The sequence below is a fragment of the Merops nubicus genome, unplaced genomic scaffold (genome assembly GCF_000691845.1).
Source record: "Merops nubicus isolate BGI_N331 unplaced genomic scaffold, ASM69184v1 scaffold11378, whole genome shotgun sequence".
Lineage (NCBI taxonomy): Eukaryota > Metazoa > Chordata > Aves > Coraciiformes > Meropidae > Merops > Merops nubicus.
In genome coordinates, this window is record NW_008625151.1 from 97,313 (window position 1) to 107,249 (window position 9,937).

Below are 9,937 nucleotides of genomic sequence, written 5' to 3' on the forward strand. Positions count from 1 at the left end.
GCAGGAAAAATTATATTAACGTTAATGGAATTTAGACCAAGATAAAAAAAGAAAATCGTTGGAAATTTCAGAGAAATAGCAAATTTCAACTTGCATTGTCATCTGTTGGTCTCATATACTGACATTTATGATCATTTTTCCATTCTGTTTTTCATTGCATTGTGACTGAGGGTATCAAAATTTTATCCTAAATCATATCTTAATAACCTCAGTGTTAAACCCCTTTTGATGAGTTGAGGAAAAATGTTTTAAAATGTATCTTTTTCATTCAGTAGCTAAAAGTGAAGAATAATATCAACATTAAGAGATGCACCTTATTTTTATTGTCAATTTGCCGAGCTTAAATTTATAGCTATTAGTTCTTGGTATTTATTTTTTTTAGTTAAAAAATTAACAAAACCACAATTGAAAGTCTTCTCATTTAATAGCTAATAAACTATTGTCAGGTCACCTAGTTAGTTTCTCTTGGATAAATTAACTAGACTGAGCTTTTCTGTTCTGTCATTCTAAGACTAGTTTTCCACAACGTGGTTCATTCTTATTTTGCTTTCCTGAGCCCTACACAATTCTTTTAATATATTTCTTAAGTGTGGGCATCAGAAATACACACACTCTTCCAGTAATGTCTTCACTGGTGAGAATCACATGTAAAAGTTGCTAGAAAATGCATTATTCAAATACTGTCATGATAGGAGCCAGATAGTACCTAGCTACCCTGATAGATATAAAAGCTGTAATAACATTCCATTCCAACCTTTTTTTTTTGGTTTTGGTTCCTGTGGTTCTATGCACTCACCATGTTCATTTTACTTTGTGTTTTGGTTGTTCCAAAACTGTAAAGTGAAACCCATCTCAGCCCACAGTTCTTCCCCTACTGCCCCCTCAATTTTGTCCTGAAACTATGCAAAATTGTGCATTTTTGTTATTTTTATTTAAACACAAAAATAATTTGGCACAACTGTGCTGAAAACTGGGTCATGGCTTGTTCAGAATATTTGCAGCCCTTTCAAGGAACATCGGTTGTACTTAGGGCTTGTAATGAATTCTGAATTTAACTGAGTTTCAGGTAGCAGGTGTGAACATTGTCCTGAGTTAAATGATTATGGTATTTAATGTTTCAGAATGTGCTACTGTAAATTCATTCCTGTTCATTTTATTCTGGTGAGTTACTGATTGAAGCTAAAAGCTAAAATATTTTCATATTTGGAAGATAAGTGACTGATTGGATGTAGTTAATTTCAATAAAGTTTACTGAATGCAAAAAATGACTCCATAGGGAAAACGGAGGCCTATTTTTCAATAATATTTGTGACTGTGTTTTCCACAAAACACTGCCTTATACAAATTGGGTTCCACAGGGTCAGACTGATAACTCACAACAAAGTCACGGTAGTTTAACAAAAAATCATGCATCAGCAGAGCTACAGTTGCAGCATGGGAGGATGTTTTCTGCTCAAAGGAAATATAAGGTCATTCAACACAGATGTTCAAGCACATGGTTGAATTATGGAAGATTTTTTCAGTCTTCATAGCTGAAATTGTGTATCCTCCTAGACAGTCAGTCATATATTGGTAAAAGTGAGCTTAAGTCTTAATGAAAAAGGTTATATTGCCTCATATATGGAGGAGTGTAAGACAAACATAAAATGTCACAGAATTTCAGCCGATGCATGGTGGCTTGATTCTCTACATGCCTGTAATGTAGACTGCTGTTAAAAATTATCTGTCTTGTCATATCTGTTCAGTAGTATGAAACTTTTGGTAAATGAACCCCAACTCTTACATTGAATTTAACAGACTGCAAACCTTCTGGTGAAATCATAGAATCATAGAATAATAAGGGTTGGAAGGGACCTCGAAAGATCATCTAGTCCAACCCCCCTGCCAAAGCAGTGTCACCTAGAGTACATCACACAGGAAGGCATCCAGGAAGTCCACAGAAGTCATATTCTTTTTGGGTATCAGAGAAAAATCTCCTTCATATCACTTCTGTAGCAAATTTTCTGCTTTTAGTTGGCTCTTAAGCTCATCTCTTAACCTGTTATTTCTTCTTAAGTGTCCTTTTTGTCTAGTCTCACCTCTTCCAGCAAATAATCACATATTCTCTATTAGAGATTCATTTCTAGTTATCAACCCACTTTGCTGCTTTTGTGTTTTGGCTGCTATCTTCAGCATATTCAAATATCAGTTACTATGAACACCTGCTCACTTAGTCCAGACCTGTATGTGGAACAAGTTAGCTCCCTGATCATATGACTCCCAGCAAACATCTCCAAAAGAAATTAACTATCTGAAGTCCAGGAACATGGATCCCAAAGGTAATCAGGTAAGGGGAGGCATGCATTCTATTATTAGCATTTAATGCAGAGATCTGTTTTATTCGTCATATAATCTTCAGCTCCATGAGAAGGCTTTGTCAGCTCTAGCTTAACTGGCAACCTCTACCCAGAACAGACAAATGACAAACACTGTTCTAACTCTTTTAAACCAACCCCATCATGTTTCATGTAGTTCTCTTCATATCTGCTACAATACCTAAACAAATGGGGTGAGCTAAGGACAGTGTTGCAGCTCTAACTCTGAATTTCCTAGCTTTTGTGGGCTTAAGTCATACCCTTAATGTTATTTGAAAGTATTTTTTTGTGGTTTAATATATACTATAACTTGTTCTTTTGTGACAACTGGATTTATACTGGCTTCATCCCGAATACCACTGGAAACTGGAAGGAGGTCATAGTGTGAGCCTGTCTTCCAAATATTTTAAACAGAAAGTCACCATTCTGCACTCACTGCTCTTGTTCTCCAATAAAAGTTCAGTGTTCTGTGTTAACCGGGAAGATGCCTCATGTCAACACTGCATGCAACCTGTAGACTCTTTGTCCTCCTGAATGTTAAAGGTGAACAAACGAACAAAATAAAATCTTTGTTCTTTTTCCCCCTTTCTTTTTTATTAATGTGAAAATACCTGGGTTTAATGAAAAAAAAGGGTGTTTTTTACACTAGAAATTATTTTCTTGGCTTTTAATTTGATTTTCCATAGCTGTTCCAGCCTAAGTTTAAAAATTTTAATGTTACAAGCTGCATTCACATTGACAGAAGTCTGCCTGTTGCTACCCATAAGAACTGTCTAATGTATCTTCATATTAAAACTACGGCCTTAGTGGTCTCAGTAACACTGATGACAAAGCAAACTAAGTTCATGCTTACATGTGAATGTTGACATAAATCCTGTGTTGAAGTCCTGCCTCCTAATGACTGCTCAGGTCAGAGACCTGAACTCTGTTTCTGGAAGTGAAATCAATTCCAGCAGAATGATCTTCCTCCCACCTATGTACATGTGTTTTTCAATTTTGAAACAAAAAAATCTCTTCTTCCTGCACCTCTCCTATATAGGATTAACTGTTTGCAGAACAAAATACGTACCAAGCTTGCGTGCTTTTTCCTTAAGCAGGAAGATGCTGGAGCTCCTTCTGTATGGATAGAATCCAGTTTTTTGAGAACCAAGGAATGGAGATGTGTGGGAGAAAATGAGTGAGGGGAACAAGGGAAGAGCAATTGGAGAAAAAGACCTGGAAGCACCCAGTTGTGGGGACTAGTTGTGTCCCTATACAAGCAGACAATACAAAGATCCAAATCCAAGCTTCACCCTACACTATGCCATACACAGTTTTCCTCTCAAGGAATGATTATATGAATGCAAAATGACTGAGGTCACTGAATGCAAAATGAGTGAGGGCTGTCACTGAAACAGCACTGTCTCCATTCCAAGCCTTCTGACTACATTCTTCTTCTGGCACCTCCTCTTTACAGAGGCATTAGGGAGAGATCATTTGTTTAGTAAGTCAGTTCAGTGAACTGATCTGGATGCAGATGGACCCTTTATTGCTACCTTTTTCCTTACCTGCTTGCCCGTTAGTTGGACTCAAGAAACAAGGAATGTCACCCTCTGTTGTGCCATAACGATATGGGTGGTCTTTTTTTTCTTGTTTCAATGATCCGTTTACAGTGCACCACTATAAACAGTTGAGAAAAGAATGAAGGGGGAGTGGAGAGGAACGCTGTTATTTTACTTCCTCACTGAATGAACCATATAATGCACATTCATACACCATTCATTCATACAGCATACATATTGCCATGGAGAGAAGATGGATAAAAAGAAGTATTCCAGAAAAAGATTTTCTGTCTGACCAAAAAACTTTAAGTGACTTTTGCAACTCAAAGCTTTTGTTGTATATCCAGAAAGTCAATAAACATTGACTTATTTTTGGAAAAGCAACTGCTGTTGTTTAACTGTTGTTAGACTAATTAGTTCCTTATCTTTTCATAAAGGTGTAAGTGAGCATCTCAAAGCAGATTGAGATGAGATTTTAGGAACTGTGATTTTCAGGACTGTTCTCGAAAGATCTTACCCCTGTGCCAGCCACTGGCTAAAAGGCATTGCTCAGAACACTGTGTAAGGGCTATATTTGCAGGAGAAATCCTTTTTATACAGGTTTGGGTCTCAGCTCCATACTGTCTGATTTATTTAGCACTTAAGAAAGCTTTGCCTTTGCAGTTGTCTTAAGTTTTTTCTCTCCATTAAAGTAAACCAGGATAAAACCCCTCTTTATTTGTTGCTTGATGTAGCTTTCACTTTGCTGAACATGTGTAATAAGGGGCAGAAACAGTGCCGTTTTGTTCTTGAAAGTCAAAGTTATGAAATATGATAGTAGGCACTTGGCAGATTAAGTATTAATTTTCTGTCGTCTTATTGGACACCAGTTTTTCTCGCCTATTCTGAGGTCCACACACCCCCTTTATCACTTCCTTGTACTTTTCTGACAATAATAAACTCTCTTGTTTAATATGGGGGAATTCCAAATGCATATAAAGCTGTCTCAGTGAACCACATGTTACTAGACCTATTTTGTCTGCCTTTCCGCAGAAGTGTGCATGGGGCTCTGGCAGTCCCGGACTGAGAAAATAGCTTCCTAGTAACATCAGTTCAAGCAACATTAAATTTAAATATTTCATCTGTATGGTTTTGCTGAGAATAGAAAATGTTCACAAGACTGTGAATTTGCAAAAAATAATGTGATGTCCCCATAAAGGGGACATCTACCAAGATTCTAAAATTTGGAAGACCTTACCAAAATGGCAGTGAATAATAGTAAGGTGGTTGTCTTGTTGCTTCTCCAGGAGACAGATAATCTCTTTTTTATTGTCAAAAGTATTAAAGGATATACAGGCTTCTTGTTTCCATTCTTTTTCAGCTGGACTCAAAGCAGCAAAAGGAGTTTGTTTGCTAACTCAAAATATAACATAGAGGAATATGTGCATGTATACATGTGCATATAACAACACAGAAATGCATGCAAACACAGAGGCTAGTTTCAATTTATTTTAAAATGCATAAGTGCATTTATGAGATGGAAACTAAGAAAACCCATAATAAGCCCGAGCGAAGTCCCAGTACCTCCTAAGACTTAGGAACAGAAAAGAAGTTTTCCAAACTTTCATGTATGGAAATATCAGATGAGTTAATGGGTGTTCTCTGTGCTAGGAGCTTCCAGGGCTGCTTTCTCTATGTCAGCAGCATTGCCCTATAACTTGTTTTTAAACGCCACCCAGTATTCACAGCCATCACTAAATTGACTGGAGATTTGGGTGCTCAGTACCCCTGAGACTGGATTTATGGCTTGCATGATGCTTAAGAAACGCAGTCACACAAAAATAGTTTAGGGAAATTAACTTCTGGCATTTGAGTTAATGGAAGATTTACTCAAGGTGACAATTCCTGGTAAAAAATTGCACTGGAGAAGAAAAACAGCAAAAAAAAAGAAAACCTGACTTACTCATAGTGTAATAACACTGCTTTTAAAATGTTTTTAACCACAAAGTTTTAAGCAACCAACTGCAATCTATTAAGTTTGAACTCCCAGGGATTTTACTTTTTCCTCCATCCTTTCTTGTACGTTACATAAGTATTTTTAGGAAATTCACAGTTCTTACTGAATTTAATAGAAGTATCTAGCTTTATGAGGATAAACTAATAGCCGTAGCTTTTAAGGCAGACATTGGAAACTAGGGAGATTTTTCACTATTGATTGGTGGATATTGTCTATAGTAAATTATTTTTCTTTGTCCTTCTGGGAGTTATTTCATATTAACTTCAGGGGAAAATCCAGTCTGATTTACTTGTGTCATTATGTATAATACAGAAACTTCTATCAAGTTTCTTGCTTTGAGATAAGTAATGTAAGCAAAAGTCGCCTTACAGAGTATATGTAGCCTAAACAATAATTGTTTTCAATATCTAGCTTATACAGGAGAGATTTTACATGTAATATACATTTATTCCTCTTTAATTAAGTACTATAGACAATATTTTAATACTATACTGGAACTTATAACCACAGTTATTCTTTCTCTGTCCACATAGAACTTTCAAGAGTTTCCATGAGAACTGAAATCTGTTCATTTCAGTGGCATTGGAGCTAATTTATTTTTGCAAATTAATAAAAAGATCCAATTAAATTCTTATTGGAATAACAACCTCACATATTTTTTCATCTGAGTTAAGATGTGGGTATTTTTTCTGAAGTGCCGTAGGCTATGTTATTTGGATAATCTGTTTGGGACGTCAAGAAGCAATGAAATCTAATGACTAAATACTACTTTTCATGGATTTACTGGGGTAGCCCATTATCTGCTATTCTGCTTTTCTAGATTTGTTAAATATTTTATGGGGAAGTCTTATTCACATTGTATCAGACTATTTTAGGATAACAGTTCTTGTATCTAGGAATATAAGTATGCTTAATGGCTAGAAATGTTCTATAATGCTTCTTGGAAGCTGATTAAAGACAATTAGTATTTGCTTTGGGATTGTGATAATTTTCAACCTTATTAAAGGATTCACTTAGTATTCTTCCTCTCCTCATCATTCCTTTTCTGGTTATGTGGGATATAAATAGTTGAATCATTCACAAGATGAAAATTATGAATCAAATTTTAACACGGTTGCTGTCCAAACAATATCCAGTGTTGCCAGAAAAGATGGGAATGTGAGGGTGAGAACTAGTCCTTTCCTCACTTGGAAGAAGTAGTGGTTTTCAGTAACAACTCTGAGATGACAGCAATAGGAAGAGAAAGGAGCTGCTTAGCAAACCAAATGACAACAGTATAGTACCTGGGACCAGAGGCAGTAAGAACAGGAGACAGATCTAGCTTGGGAACTACTCTTAATTTTGATATTTAATTCAGAACAAAACTGTCTTCAGCTTGGGCCTGGTAGTTAACCAATAGAAGATTTAAAAGAAAATGTGAATAGTGAAAAACAATACTTGGAAGCATCTATGCCTACTTGCTTTGCCAGAAGAATACTGTTTGGATTGTATATAATTTGTGATGATGGGCATTGTGCCAAGTGTGTAATTTGGGGATGTGCTAGAATTTGTCTTTTTTAAGGCTGACTATATAGTTTTATAAACTGGACAATCAAGCAATAATCATCAGTGTCACATAAATGGAAGGCCAGCTTTTCTCCCACTTCAAGAAGCAGTGATAGCCTGATGCAGAATGGTCAAATGTCATCTCTACTATGCATTCCACTTGAAAACGAAAGAAGTGTATTCTTGAGTGTTAGAAACGGTTTAGTAACACAATCCTCACACAAATCTCTTCGTTTCAATGGCAATACTCTCCATAATGGAGTGGATGAATCTTAAGCCTTCAGCCTCCTTATCTGCTTTTCTAGGCATAAATTCAGAAAGAGGTATTTATGTCTTATACAGAGACTATGAACAATCAGGAATTAACAATTTCTGCAGCATTCTAACCTTGCATAATCTCCAGATTAAAGCTGGTACATATTTTGCTGGCAAAACAAAAAAGGCAACTGTAAATGAAAATAAATTATTAATACAACTGTAATTTAGCATATCAATAAAGTATTTTTACAAAAATTCTTCTAGTAATGAAAATATTCTAGAATACGAACCTGTCTAGTAGTTCATGGAGTTTGGCATATTGAAGAATGAAGCCAAAAATCATACACTGGAATACTTTGGATGGGCAAGGCATCATATTAATGCTGTAAAGCTTATCAAATATCTCTAAGAGATTTGCAGGAACTACCTCCCTGCATAAAAAAAGTGGTAAAGGAACATTTTCTGCTGGTGCTAAGGTTACAGGGGAAAGGGAGAAGTTTATGGTCTCACAGACTGTTAGGGTGATTAACCTCAGTTGCCAAGGGTGATTTATAAAAGTCTTTTTTCTCTGAGAAATAACTCCAACTGATTTGATTAGATTAAAGAGACCTGGCAGATCATGATCTTAAAACTGCCTGTACAAGCCATTATGGAGGAAAAGTTGACGTCATATATTTCAGAACAGGAAAAAGGTCTGTGTTAGTCAAAGAGATAATTGAAAATATCTGAAGTAATTTGAATAGGCTCTCCAATATGTCCATATGGGTTCTTCATGTAGAATATGATTGCCTGTCTGATAAACTAGATCTGCATAGAAGTTCTTCATTGCTTTACAAACTGTTTTTTTCTGAATCCTTTATTGTTCTCAGTAGATGATAACTAGCACTGTTACAGATGACTCTGCATGTATCAGTCCTGACATTGTCTCAGTGGGAACATGGATAGAAGTTCCTCCCTGAAGTCAGACTTGCAGACAACATCTTAAAGACCCACAGCCTCAAACTTGTCCTGGATGAAGGAAAAATAAAGAGCTCCTTACCAAAAAAATGTGTCATTTCAAGGTTTTAAGACTTAAATAGGACTACTGAAAGAGACACAGGAGATTAGAAGTGCATTAAACTCAGAAACTCTAACAGAGACATTCTGGGACAACCAATCCATGAGGATTTTGTGAAGAGGAAAGATAAAGAAAGATTAGACAGATCTTCAGTAGGCTGAATGTGTTTCACAGTTTTTATAGGACAATATAACTGAACTGTGCTTAACTCAATTTAAAATTTTACTTTGTGGTTGACCTTTTCCAGATTAATGACACAGTTTCAGTGGTAGGACACAGGAGATGTGCCAGTTACAGTGCTTAAATGAAAACATTAAGAGAAACTATATATATTGTTGCCTAGCAGAGAACCAAAACATTTTTTCCTGAAAGCCACATGAACTTATTTTCCAGGTCTAAAAAATGGCTATGCACTGGACATCAATAGAATGGAACTGAAAGAGAGAGTTAATTTGTAGTAGCTGTGCTTTGGATGGTGATGATAATTACCATAATATCCCCAGATGCTTTTTATGGGAACATAAATATTGAATTTAAAAAAAAATCATGCCAGAGCATTAAAGTCACACTCCAGCTAGATATTTTACATCATGCTTCACTTTATTAACTTTAATTACTGTCTCCTTAAAGTCTTTTGACCAATTTCCAGATGTTACCTCAAATCTGATATGGATAAATGAAGACTCTTAAAATTTTCCCTGTTAATCCCATTTACCTTCTTTCTAATTGCTATGAATAATGTTAATCTGTTCACTCAGTCCTAGAACCCAGGCATAACCTTTGGCATGGGCTTAATTCCAGACCTTCACACCCAGGCTCTGCATGTGTCTTTGCCATCTGAGACTTCTGTTCTGGACTGGGATGAATCTGTCTCTGAACATTCCTGTCTGTGTACCCTAACTATATGGAGACAACAAAAGCAAGTAGATTGGATTAGATAAAATTTTAGCAGCACATAGTTTAATAAAGTGAACTCTTATATGAGATGATGAGGGCCTGGATCAACGATTTAGCACCATGGAAGTATAGAAAATGTGGAATATGAAAGATATTCTGGAAAAGGAACTTTTAGGCATAGCATGGTTTTAAGACATCTAGGACATCTAGCCAAAAAGGTTCTTTTCATTCTATCTGGGGTTAATAAGAGCTGTTTCTTTCCTTTTTTTTTTTTTTTTTTTTCCTGAAG